Below are 13,678 nucleotides of genomic sequence, written 5' to 3'. Positions count from 1 at the left end.
TTAAACCATTCAGTATCCCCCTGTTCAGTTCAAACAACTGCCTCTTGGTCTATGTACAAGTTTCTCATGAGCACAATTAAGTGTTATGGAATACTCATTCTTCACAATGTTATCCATAGTTTATCATGATCTACACAGTTGAAACCGTTTGCATAGTCTATAAAGGACAATAAACATCTTTCTGGTTATATGAATAATAGAAAAATCATCACAAGGCTGGTCCCTATATGTTGGAAGTTAAAGATACCACAACTGTTCAAATTTTCTGACATGCTATGTTGTTGTTGTTTTTGTTGTTGTTGTTATTAAGTGTTATCAAGTCAGTTCCAATATGTAGCAACCTTGTATAGGGTTTCTGAGGAGCCACTGGTAGATTTGAACCACCAACTATTGCAGTTCAAATCAACCTAGCGATCCACTGCTTATCCTACAGTGCTACACCAGGGCTCTGGCATGACATACCACTCTATAATATTTGCTATCAATCACCACTCCTCCCCTCCCTCAAGTATCAGGCTTCTGCAACATGCTGCAATGTCTCAAAAAACCCACAATGTCAAAGGAAATGGCTCACGCAGTGGCAAGTCCCAAATCCATAGTTCAGAGATCAGTCTGGAGGAATCTTCTCAACCACTTAGTCTCAAAAAGCTAGACACTCAAATCAGCAGATCAGATGACAGGCCGTTGGTGCACAAGGCTACAAGGCTCCGGTCAGGTAATGGGCCGATATAATGAGCCAGATGCAAGATCCAGGGCAAGATAGTGAACTCATCCAAAGAAGTCTTATAAGCTGGAATCAGACTGTGACCCTTAGGGAAACTACTGGTGGAGACTTGAGTCACACCCTTTAGTTAGGTGGGGGCATCCTTAATTCCTAGTCCCACCCTAATCTTTAGGGCACTGGTGTGGCACTGTAGGATAAGCACTTGATCACAAGATTGGTGTGAACTATAAAGTTGGTGGTTCAAACTCACCCGCTGCTCCTTGGAAACCCTATACAGGTCAATATGGGTTGGAACCAACTTGATGGCACTTAACAATGATGACTTTACTTCTTTACTTCTTAGCAACTCATTTCAAAATGGGTTTACAATCACAGGTATGTTGTTATTGTTGTTAAGTACCATGGAGTCGGTTCCGACTCATAGTGACTCTGCATAGGGTTTCCGAGGCTATAAACCTTCATGGGAGCAGAAAGCCCCATCTTTCTCCCATGGAATGGCTCGTAGTTTTGAACTGCCAACCTTGGATTTGCAACATATCAGTAAATGGAAATTTTGGCTAGAAGGGTTGTAATAAATAATTAGTTGCCCTGCACTTGTATTTTATGCTTTCAGTTAAGATACATCTGATGTCAGCAAATATATCCTTAGTTACACATCTTCTTCAGTTTTTGAAGATGTTGATGTACTGTTGCAACCATTTTCGAATTAATCTTCAGCAAATTTTACTTGCATGTGATATTAATGATATTGTTCAATAATTTCCACATTATGTTGAGTCACCTCTATTTGGAATGGGCACATTCTCTTCCAATGGATTAGCCAGGTAGCTGTCTTCCAAATTTCTTGGCATAGATGAATGAACACCTCCAGTGCTGCATTAGTTTGTTGAAAGATTTCAATTTATAATCAATTAATTCTTGGAGTCTTGTTTTTCACCAATGCCTTCAGGATAGCTTGAACTTCTTCCTTCAATATCATTTGCTCATGATCATAGTTGAAAACCTCTTGAAATAGTTGAACATTGAAAATTTCTTTTTGGTATAGTTGCTGTTAAGTGCCGTGAAGTCAGTTCTGACTGACAGCAATGCTGTACAGGGTTTCCGAGGCTGTAAATGTTTACGGGAGTAGAAAGCCTCATTTTTCTCCTGCGGAACAGCCGGTAGTTTCGAACTGCTGACCTTGCGGTTCACAGCCCGATTTTTGGTATAGTATATATTCCTTCAATCTTCTTTTTTGTTGTTGTTGTTTGAAGGATTATTTATTAACAAGATAGACAGTATCTTATTTGACATGGACTTTTAGGCAGCTAAAGGAAAGCCACCTGCTCAGAGGGTAATAGGACTTGCTTTATGTGTACATACTTTAGTGCAATTTAAAAATACTGTAACTATAATCTCAGACATTCAGAACTTAAATAGGTGACAGTGATCTGTTTCAAGATGGGAGCAGAAAAGAATCATTCAAAGCTTTGACAAAAAATTCCACTGCATTGTTCCTCAGATCCCTCTATAGTTTTCCCAGTTTGGATGATATAAGGGATGCTTCAATTCAACCTTTCAGAGAGGACATCCCACCTCACATGATCTCATCAACCATGAGTTTGTTGGTAGCAACTACAGTGCAGGAGTGAAGAAGCTGTTTCTTTACACAATGGTTACACCATATGCCTGCTTCTGCTAATACCACTGGTTCATCTGTGTTCAAGTTGACATCCACAAGTTGACGCAATTCAGAATGTTCTGTTTGAACCTTTAGTAGTGTTTCCTGAAGGTCAAAACCTGACTTCTGAGCAAGAACCTTGGGGATAATTAATGCATCAGTAAATGTTGGACTCCAAGTTGAGCCTTGCCCTTGACACTGGATCCGTGTTTCATCTGAGCTTCAGCCATTGCCACTTCCATTGTATCAGTCCCGGGAATCATATAGACATCCTTGATAGCATTTTTGATGGCTCTCAAGCTAGCTCACATTACATCTTTGATTTGAGTGAGTGTGTGCTTATTTGATCCTGTGATCAAGAGTGTGACAGAGTGCAGGTCATTGCACTTCTCAATGAAGGTGAACTTCTCTTCTCCCAACATGTACTCAAAGATGAGTTGTACGTGTCCCAGTCAAGGTTTAGTTCATCTAAAGAATTTAGAGACACCCTGCCACAGACAAATGTCAACCTTTCCTTGATTTTTTGGTTTCGCTCTATGTAGAATGCCTTCCTTTGCAAGGGTGTCTTAACTACAAATCCCTTATTGGGATCACCACAGACTTTCTTTTTCAGTTCTTTTTTTTTTTTTTAACTCAATCTTCGATGAATTTTCTTTCTGCTTTTACAAGTTTCTCTCTCTCTTTGGCACTCTTGTAAAAGAAGCCAGAATCCACTTCTGTATTTTCATATTTTAACAACAAATTGCATGTGAGGATGTACGCATCTTGGACTCTTTTCTTCATATCAGGATGCTGTGTCCCATGATCCAGAATGAGCCCTCTGATTAGGCTGATATCAGTTTCAGATTTATGTTTCAATTCCATGTTTTCCATCATGAAAAAGTTCATCTTGTTTATTAATTGCCAAAATGAAGTCAACAACAGTCTCTGTTAAGATGTCAGCAAGCTGAGCATGAACTTTAGTATGCAGAGATGTTCTGGCCACATCTATCAAGGTTTCTCTGTCCATCTTTTTACTTTTATTTATTCCAAAAACTGAAGTGCCTTTTCCTTTGCATCTTCAAATCATTCAGTTATGATTCTGGGATGCAGACCTTCAGAAATGTAGAGGTCCACCTGTTTCAGCAGCTCACCGATGATCAGGAGGTTGGAAGTCGTACTGGCACCAGTTATGTCATCCTGGGATGTCGCTACTTTTGCTATTAATGAGGCTGTTGTGTGTTGAATTTACATTTCATCAAGCAGCACATTTTCATCTTTAGTAAGCTTGATGTCTCCAGCACCAGAAACAAGCATCTTCATGGTGCCCTTGGGGCCCAGGTTGGTCCTCAGCATTTCCTGCAGCCCCCGGGCCATACTAATATTGACCACCACCAGAGCCATCTGGGCTCAGGCAACCTCGGCCTTGGGGCTCAGGGTCTTCACAGCTGACATGCTAGGGAAAAGAATGAAAAACTGTAAAGAAAATGCTAGGCTGGCTCAGCATGAACCAGTAGTGAGATCCGGATGCTTCTGAAGTTGGGAAGCCTGACCCTTCTATCTTCTTTGATACTTTTTGCATTATTCAATATTTTGTCCATAGAATTCTTCAATACTGCAAGTCTGGGCTTGAATTTTTTGTTCAGTTCTTTCATCATGAGCAATGCTGAGTGTGCTTTTTCCCTTTTGCTTTCTAATTCCAGGTATTTATACATTGCATCATAATAACGTGTTTTGTCTTCTCAAGCTTCACTGTTACATTTTCCGTTCATCACTTTTAGTTCCTCCTCATTTTTTCCATTTGCTTTAGAGCCTCTATGCTCAAGAGCAATTTTCAGAGTCTCTTCTGCCATTGATTTTTATCTTTTATTTCTTTCTTGTCTTTTAAATGACCTTTTGTTCTTTTCATGTATGATGTTCTTGACCTAATCCCACAATTCTTCTGGTCTTCAACCGTTAGTGTCTAATGCATTAAATCTGTTCTTGAGACGGTCTCCAAGTTCAGGTGAGATATATTGAAAGTCACCTTTTGGCCTTCATGGACTTCTTCAGCTTCAGTCTAAACTTGCATAAAACAATTGATGGTCCATTCTATTAGTAAACCGTATGGCTTGTCTGATTCAAATTAGCCAATACCAGTCAATCTCACCTCTCCAATGCCTAGCATATCAATTTCTATACATTCTATTTTTGACAACTTCCAATTTTCCTAGTTCAATATGAGCTGGAATCCAGTAAGCAGCATACAGAAATGACACAACATATTTATGCTGGAGACATTAGTAGGTGATTTAGGAGCCTTTTATAATAGAAAGGGCTTATAATTGATGGTCTCACTGTCAGGTGATTAGGGTGAACATATTTTCTTGAAACTCCTAGATACTTCTTCTTGTTATTTAATGTGGTCAAGTTGATTCCGACTCATAGCAGCCCTGTATAGGTTTTCCAAGGAGAGGCTGTGGGTCTGAACTACCAACATTATGGTTAGTAGTCCAGTGTGGTCCTATAGAACCACACAAGGTCTTCTAAAGCCATTCATTTCTAAAAAAAAAAAAAAATCAGAATTTCCTGCTTCAGGAAGCAGATACCTTGCACCTGGTTCTTGGAATTCAGACAGCCAAAAGAAGGAGAAGTAAGATTATATATATATATCTGGTAATTTTGTGTTTGGCATCCTCTAGTGGAAAGACCGTCTCACTCTCTCTCTCTCTATTCTTAATGTAAGTGAAAGAAGGGTTGTTGTTACTCTTAAATTCTGTTGAATAGGTAATGACTCATAGCAACCCTGCAACTGGTGAGTTTGAACCACTGACCTTGTAGTTCAAACTGGGCTTGCTATCCAGTGCTTAATCACTTACCATAATACTGTTTAATGTAATGCAACCAGTCAGTTGAAGTCATACAATGCAGGGGAAATCCTAAACTTGTCCAGTTCCTAGTTATCGAAAGAGCAGATTAAGCAGATTAGACACAAACATAGACAGATGCTATGTGAGGATTGCCATGGAACCAAAGAATGCTTGGTGCTACCGAGCAACTGAGATCTGATTTAGACTATTAGCCTTCAAAACTGTTAGAAAATAAATATCTGTTCTTTAAAGAAACAAATTTATGATATTTTTGTTATACAAGAATTAGCTAATGAAGACAGGAAGGAAGCAGCATCAATTTGTTGACCTTGAACAGGAAGGGGAAGCCAAGTGAATAACTTCCCAAGTACAATGGGCCCACCACTGAAAGTTGTTGTTGTTTTTAGGTGATCTCAATTTGGCTCCAACTCATAGAGACCCTATGCATGACAGAAGGAAACATTGCCCGGTCCTGTGCAATCCTCACAATTGCTGCTGTGCTTGAGCCCATGACTGCTGCCAAAGTGAAAATCCATCTCATTAAGGGTCTTCCTCATTCCCACTGACCATCCACTTTACGATGTATAGTTTCTTACTCCAGGAACTGGTCCCTCCTGATAATATGTCTGAAGTAAGAAAGGTGAAGTCTTGTCATTCTGACTGCTAAGAAGAATTCTGAGCATACATCTTCCAACACAAATTTGTTTATTTTACCCATAGGTACCTTTAATATTCTTCTCCAACACCATATGTTAAAGGTATCAATTCTTCTACAGTATTCTTTATTCCCTGTCCAAATATCACATGTTTATGCAGCTACTGAAAATACCATGACTTGGGTCAGACATACATTAGTCCACAAACTGATTATCGTTGCTCTTGAACCATTTAAAGAGGTCTCATGAAGCAGATTTGCTTAATGAAATATGCCATTTGATATCTTGACTGCTGCTTCCATGAGTGTTGACTGAAGAGCTGAGCAAAATTAAATCCTTGAGATCTTCAATCTTCTCTCCATCTATCTTGATGTTATTTATTGATCCAGTTGTGAGGATTTTTGTTTTCTTTACATTGAGGTGCAATCCACACTAAAGGGTGTGTGTCACCTTTGACCTTCATCAACAAGTATTCGCTTTCAGCAATCAAGGATGTATTATATGCATATCAGAGTTGGTTAATGAGTCTGCCTCCAATCCTGATGTCATACTCTTCTTCATATAATCCATCTTCTTGTATTATTTGCTCAGCATACAGATTGAATAAACATGGTAAAAGAATACATTCTTGTCATACACTTTTCCTGATTTTAAACTAGTCATTATTCACTTGTTTTATTCAACAACTACCTCTTGGTCCATGTAGAGGCTCCTCATGAACAAAATCAAGTGTTCTCGAATATCCATTATTTGCAATGTTATCTATAGTTTGTCATGATCCACAAAGCTGAAATCCTTTGAATAGTCAAAAAAACATAAACATCTTTCTGGCATTCTCTGCTGTTAGCCAAGTTCCACCCGATGTGAGCAATTATATCCCTCATTCTTCATCTTCGTCTAAATCTAGCTTGAACCTCTGACAGCTCTCTTTCTATATACTGTTGCAGCCATTTTAAAATGATTTTCAACAACATTTTACCTGCATGTGATATTAATGGCATTGTCCAATGACTTCCACATTCCATTGGGTAACCCTCTCTTTGGAATGGGCACAAATACGGTTTTCTTCCAATCGATCAGTCAGGTAGCTGTCTTCCAAATTTCTTTGACATGGATGAATGAAAGCCTCCAGAGCTGCATCAGTTTGTTGAAAGATTTCAATTTGTATTTTATCATTTCCTGGAGACTTGTTCTTTGCCAATACCTTAAGTGCAGCTTGCACGTCCTCCTTTGGTACTATCTAATCTTGATCATATGCAATCTCTTGAAATGGTTGAACACTGACCATTTCTTTTTGGTAGAATGTCACTCTAGAGACCATCCGTTTTCTTTTGGTGTTTTCTGTAGCATTCAATATTTATGCACGAAGTTCTTCAATACTGCAAGTCAAAGCTTGAATGTTTTCATAACATCTTTTATCTTGAGGAATGCTGAGCAGGTTCTTCATCGGTTTTCTAACTCCAGAATTCTGCACATTTCATTGTACTATTTGACTTTGCCTTCTTGAGCTGCCCTTTGAAATTTCCTGTTTACCTCTTTTACTTCTTCTTTTTTTTTTGTTCTATGCACTTCAGCATCTCTAACCTGGAGTGCAAGTTTCAGCCTCTCTTCTGACATCCTTTTTAGGCTTCTCTTTTGTTATTTTAAATAAGCTTTTGCTTTTTTCCTGCATGATGTCCTTGATGTCATCTCACAATTCTGGTCTTCAGAATTTACAGATGGACTCTAAATTCAGGTGGAATATGTTGAAGGTCATAGGTTGGCTCTTGTGGACTTGTTTTCATTTTCTTCAATTTCAGCCTGAACTTGAATATGAGCAGTTAAAGGTCTGTTCCACCATCTGCTCCTGGACTTGATTTCACTCATGATAGTGAGCTTTTCCACTGTCTCTGGCTACAGATGAAGTCAATTTTATTCCTTTGTATTCCATTTGATGAGGTCCATGTGTACAATCATCTTTTACATTGTTGTAAAAGGTATCTGCAATGATGAAGTCATTGGTCTTACAAAATTCTATTATGCAATCTCCATGCAATCTCCCAAGGTACCAGAGTGCAAAATATGTGGTAACAAACCATCCTCCCAAAACCATCTTATTAAGTTAGGCATGATCATTCTTTGAAATGGCCACACAAAACTCAGATACCATATACTCAGAGTTATAGGGCTTATTAGGGAAGTTAACAGGATAAGAAAATGCTAATGGCACATTTGTCTAAGTCAGTTGCTCATAAATGTCTACAGAACACCACACCCTGAAGAGACTTATCTCTAGCTCTGTGGGTCAGCAATTCTACCTCCTCCACATAATTTCCTGGAGGAGTACCACTCTACCAGCAAGCCTCCTGCCCAAAGTCTCTCAACTTTGCTTGCTGAGAAGCCCACTGCTCTGTCTCATTCGCTGGATCTTGGTCCTGCTGCTACTGGTTTACCTACGCCACTCCTCCCATATCACAGCTTTCTGTCCCCTGAGTTGAGGAGGTTCAACGGGTATGGATCTCAGGGTCCACAGAATGCACTCCACAACTTGCTCTTCTTCTGAGATGGCTCATTTTATACACATGCTAGAGTTTCAAGTTTTACAATTGCAATTCAAACTGTTAACATCCACACTGACAATGTCAGCCTATCAGTATCTTACTTACCTTCTCTTACTCAGACCCATCAGGAAAAGAGCAGTTTGGTGTGAGTTACAAAGACTAAGGAAGAGACATTAAACATTTTACTATACCACACACACATGGCAATTTTAGCCTGTGATGATACAGAGGAGGAGCCAGTTATTGAAATACTAAATTTTAAATTAAGCTAGATTAATTTAATAAATAAGATTAACCAGAAAACTTTGGAATCAACTAGTGATATGTGGAATATATGGGAATAAGGGAACCAACCATAACTGAAAGTAATGATTAGAAAAAAATTTTTAAAGTTCCTATGATATGTCAGCATATTGAAACTCCTGGTGTGGTGCTGTAGGATCAGCACTAGGCTGCGAACCACAAGGTTAGCAGTTCAAACCCACCAGGCGCTCCTTGGAACCCCCCTATACAGGGTTGCTATAAGTCAGAACCAACTCTACAGCATGTAACAACAACAACACACCAGTGGTGGTGGTGGTTGTGTGCTGTCAAATCGGTTTTGACTCATAGCAATCTTGTATAGCCGTGGTAGGGAACCTTCTTCTGCCAAAATATATGACATCAATCCTGGGTCATACAAAATTATCAACTTAAAAATGAGCCTGCTATATTTGGTCAAACATTTAATTAACTCCAGTGATGACTGGAACTGCGGTTGCCTTGGCAAGGCCTGACCAAATGATTTTGCAGTCCTCAAAAGGCCCACAGAGGTTCCCCATCCTTGGTGTATACAGTTGCTGAGGCTGTAAATCTTTATGGGAGCAGAAAGCCTCATGTTTCTCTTGCAAAGCAAGTGCAGGATTGGAACTGCTGATCTTGTGGTTAGCAGCCTAACGTGTAACTCATGAAGTCAACAGTTCTCCTTTCTAAATCAGTTGTTGTTGTTAAATGCCTTTGAGTTGGTTCTGACTCATAGTAACTCTGCATAGGGTTCCCAAGGAGTGGTTGATAGATTAGAACCACTGCCTTTATGGCTAGCAGTCCAGTGCCTATCCTACAGCACCACACCAGCACTTCTCTAAACAAGTTGCTATTGTTGTTAAGTGCTGTCAAGTCGGCTCTGACTCATAGAGACCCTGTAAATTGTTTCTAAGGAACAGTTGGTGAGTTTGAACCGCTGACCTTGCTGTTCGAAGCGACCTTGCTATCCAGTGCTTTATCCTACAGTGTTTCACCAGGCACTAGTTAATTTCTTGTTTCTGTAGCAGCACCTGGAAATTGTCCTAGGCAGCAGTTGTGGGAAGAGAGGTAGAGAAGAGGCAGGTCCTAATTTCAAACAGAGAGACTGGTTTGAAGACAGTTATTCTCCTCCAGCACCAGCCCCAGCCTACCACTGAAATCTAAAGCCATCTTGGCCTGCTTCCAGACACAGAGCCATCTCTGCAAGCCCAGACTCACTGCTGCTTGACAATGCTGGCCCACAAGTGGTCTAATTTCAATTTTTCACATAGTATTTTTTAGTTATCTTTTAACTAACATGAATGCAATTCCATATTGACCAGAAGTCTTGATGCATTTTTACAAACTCTTAAATATGATGATTTTCCACTGCACTTCTCTAAAATCTAGTTCAGTGGTTTGTCTGGAATGTGTGCATGAAGCAGTACCTGAATGAGTGAATGCATGACTTTGTCTGAAAAGGGCTGCAGTAATCAAGATAATGCAACCAAGTTAACACACAAAAAGCATGAAGAACCATGCCTGCCTCATGATAAATGCATACAAAATATTAGCTATATGTTCTGTAAGGAGGAATCTCTTGAAGAAACATGATTCACAGAATTTAATTTCTACATCACTGTCAATTTATAGAGCAGTGAAACCAAAGAAAGCAGATAATGTGTCACTTTAAAAAATCAGAATCTAATCTGACACTTCCTAATGAAAACACTAATTAAAATTAATAAAAGGCACCATATTGCCACTGCTGCTGTCTGACCTTCTATTCCTCTAGGTATGAATAATCTTGTATGCTCCAATGTTATGACACAATTTGAAAACAAGTACCAACTTTTCCTGTTCCTTAAGCTATGAGTACATTATTAAGGTATCCACAGATAAAAGTGGTGACCTGATGGGTAGCATAACGTACTGAAAAATTAGGGAGAAATCTAAATGAAGGGTAAAAATGAATCCACTCTTATGTTCCCAAAGTTTATTATTATATGCCACTTTCCTCTTTTATTTTTATACGCCTGGTCCCAGTACAGCTGCAAATTAATTTTCTCTGCTAACTAAATGAATTACACATAACTGTTTCTAAAAATGACTACAGACATGAAAGTCATTTTCACTTAATAACTAACTATTAATCTCATATTTCTTGGTGTCACTTTAGTATGAAATGCAAACGAAAATTATGCTAAACATTGCAAATTTATGGCAAACAGCAGCCCTTGATTTATATTATTATAGATGGTTTATCACCAGAAGCAATCTAAACAAAACTCCATCAGATAGATGTTACAATTTGTATTTATTTCTCCAAGCACTAAATGGTTCTTCAATTTCAGAACCATCATTAATTTCTTATAAATGTAAATCTTTACTTCTTATTTTAATCTACAATGATTTTTCTAAGTCTTCAGAAGATTAGCTTTTACATAAAATATTCAAATAACAATTATAAATGATACTTTGCTTTCCCTGGGCAATCTATTAGTTATTATGTATAAGCTATTTAAGAAGAATGGGTGGTCGTTATTGATCTGGGATATGATGGGCTAATAATATACCCTTCCTCCATTTCAGATGATCATCTCATAATTCCAAATTAAATCAAAAGAGAAAAAATATTTCCATGTTTGCAAATATCTGTGAAATGCTTTGTCAAGCCCTGTAATATTCTGCTTTTATTGCATTTTCTTTTTAACTTTCTAGAAAGATCTACCTTAATCATGAAAGCTCCAACTATTTATATTTCATATTTTTTTTATGGTTACCTTGAAACATCAATACACATACACCTTTACCCAATCCACACATGTAGTCAAGAGCAAAGAAGCATGTAATTCTGACCAATCTAACCTTGCTCCAAGAACTAACTACAACGTGTATTCTGCTGATAATAGCAAATACAGTGTTTTAGGAGTCCTGGTATGGCATTGTGGGTTAATGCGCTGGACTGCACGGTAGGTATGAACCACAGGGTTGGCAGTTCAAGTATACCAGCTGCTCCTCAGAAATCCTATACAGGGTCGCTATGAGTCAGAACTGACTCCAAGACAACAACAACAACAATATTGTTTTAATCTGAGGACTTCACTAGTAAAAAATTTTTCACTATCCAAAGACTATCAGCCTATGTCTACCATTTAGAAGATAGTTGTTGTTATGTGTCGTGGAGTCGGTTCTGACTCATAGCGACCCTATACAGGGTTTGCAAGGCTGTAAATCTTTACGGGAGCAGAAAGTCTCATCTTTCTCCCGCAGAACAGCTGGTAGTTTCAAAATGCTGAGCATGAGGGTCACAGACAGATTCGTAACCACTACGCTACCAGAGCTTTAGAAGATAGAGCAATATATATTTTTAAACTTCTGTGTTGATTTCATTAGTTGATTCTAATTCATGGTGATCCCATGTATGTCTGGGTGCTTAAGTGGTTAAGCACTTCAAAAGGTTGAAAGTTCAAGTCAACCCAGAACTACACTAAAAAAAGGCCTGGCAATGTAATTTGAAAAACGAAAAAAAGAACATACAGCCATTGAAATCACTATGGAGTACAGTTCTACTCAGATTTGTTGAGGAAAAAGAATAGTATCTTGTCGTATCTATCCGGCTGGCACCCACTTTGTCCTAAGTCATCTATCATGGTTATGTCTTTACTGTCCATCTCCTTAGCTTATGATAGAAAGCCACTAAATGTTGTTCATTGTACATACAAACATTGGCTGATTTAGTTCCTATGTTTTCTTTATCTAAAAAAAAAAAAAGTCTTAGTTCTAATGTGTGTTTTAATATCAAGTCACATTTAATGACAATATGTAGCTCAAAAATAATGAAAATTACACCGCTTTGAAGATACAATAATGTAACATTCATTAATTCACTGTACAAAATATTCTAGAGCCTCTACAATGGATTGGCAGTTGTTTGCGGGGCCTATGATACAATCAGAAGTGAATTGTTCTTGAGGCTAAAGTAATTTAACATTCACACACCTCCTGTTAACGAGCTTCATCCACAGGTCAATGGAAGAAATACAGCAATATATTTAAATTTTCATATTCTTTAAATGATCATAAATTTAAATAATCATATATGTTGAGAACTAAGGTGGATCTGACTCAAACCATGGTATTTTCAATAGCCTCATCTGCATGTGAAAGTTGGACAATGAATAAGGAAAATCGTACAAGAATTGATACATTTGAGTTACAGTGTTGGATGAGAATATTAAAAGTACCATGAACTCCCAAAAGAACAAACAAATCTGTGTTGAAAGAAATACAGCAAGAATGCATCTTGGAAGCCAGGAGGGACCAGTCTCTGGAGAAGGACATCATGCTTGTGGAGGGTCAGTGAAAAAGATGAAGACCCCCACAGAGATAGACTGGCACAGTGGTAGGAGCTATGGGCTCAAGCATAACATTGATTGTGAGGTTGACACCAGACCAAGCAGTGTTTGGCTCTGTTGTGCATAGGGTCTCTTCAAGTCAGTATCTACTCGACGGCACCTAACAATAACAAGAACAACATATTTTTATAAAATTTGAGATTATAAAATATATTTGTGTGCTTTTCTTAAAGATAGCCTTCAAAATCTTAGAAGCCTTGTTGTTGTTGTTAAGTGTTGTCAAGTCGGATCCTACCCATAGGGGTCCTGTACAGGGTTTCCGAGGAGTGACTGGTGAGCTTGAACCACTGACCTTGCAGTTCAAATGGCTTTGCAGTATGGCGCATTAACCCACAGCGCCATACCAGGGCCTTAGATTCCATATAAACTGAGATTGACCTACCACGTGTGTCCAAGAAAAAGTTACATATCTATTCCATAGCCTAAATTTTATAAAAGGAATTAATGAGCTACCAGGTAGACACAGTCGGCATCAAAGTGTATCAAATAAATATGTGACATAAAGCCTTACTCTAAGATTTAAGCTAAATTAAAGTCACCTCTGCCTACCATGTCTAGATCAGATAAACCTCGTTCCAGAAATTTAGGTGC

The 13,678-nt window shown here is 38.4% G+C and overlaps 1 pseudogene; it reads right to left on the bottom strand.

Moving 5' to 3' along the window:
- Nucleotides 1-2,273: 2,273 nt before the first annotated feature.
- LOC102836057 lies at nucleotides 2,274-3,818 on the bottom strand (annotated as a pseudogene).
- Nucleotides 3,819-13,678: the final 9,860 nt, after the last annotated feature.

Source organism: Chrysochloris asiatica, unplaced genomic scaffold (genome assembly GCF_000296735.1).
Source record: "Chrysochloris asiatica unplaced genomic scaffold, ChrAsi1.0 scaffold00043, whole genome shotgun sequence".
NCBI lineage: Eukaryota > Metazoa > Chordata > Mammalia > Afrosoricida > Chrysochloridae > Chrysochloris > Chrysochloris asiatica.
Note: the sequence above shows the minus strand (reverse complement) of the source record. Positions and strands in the feature narration are given on the sequence as shown.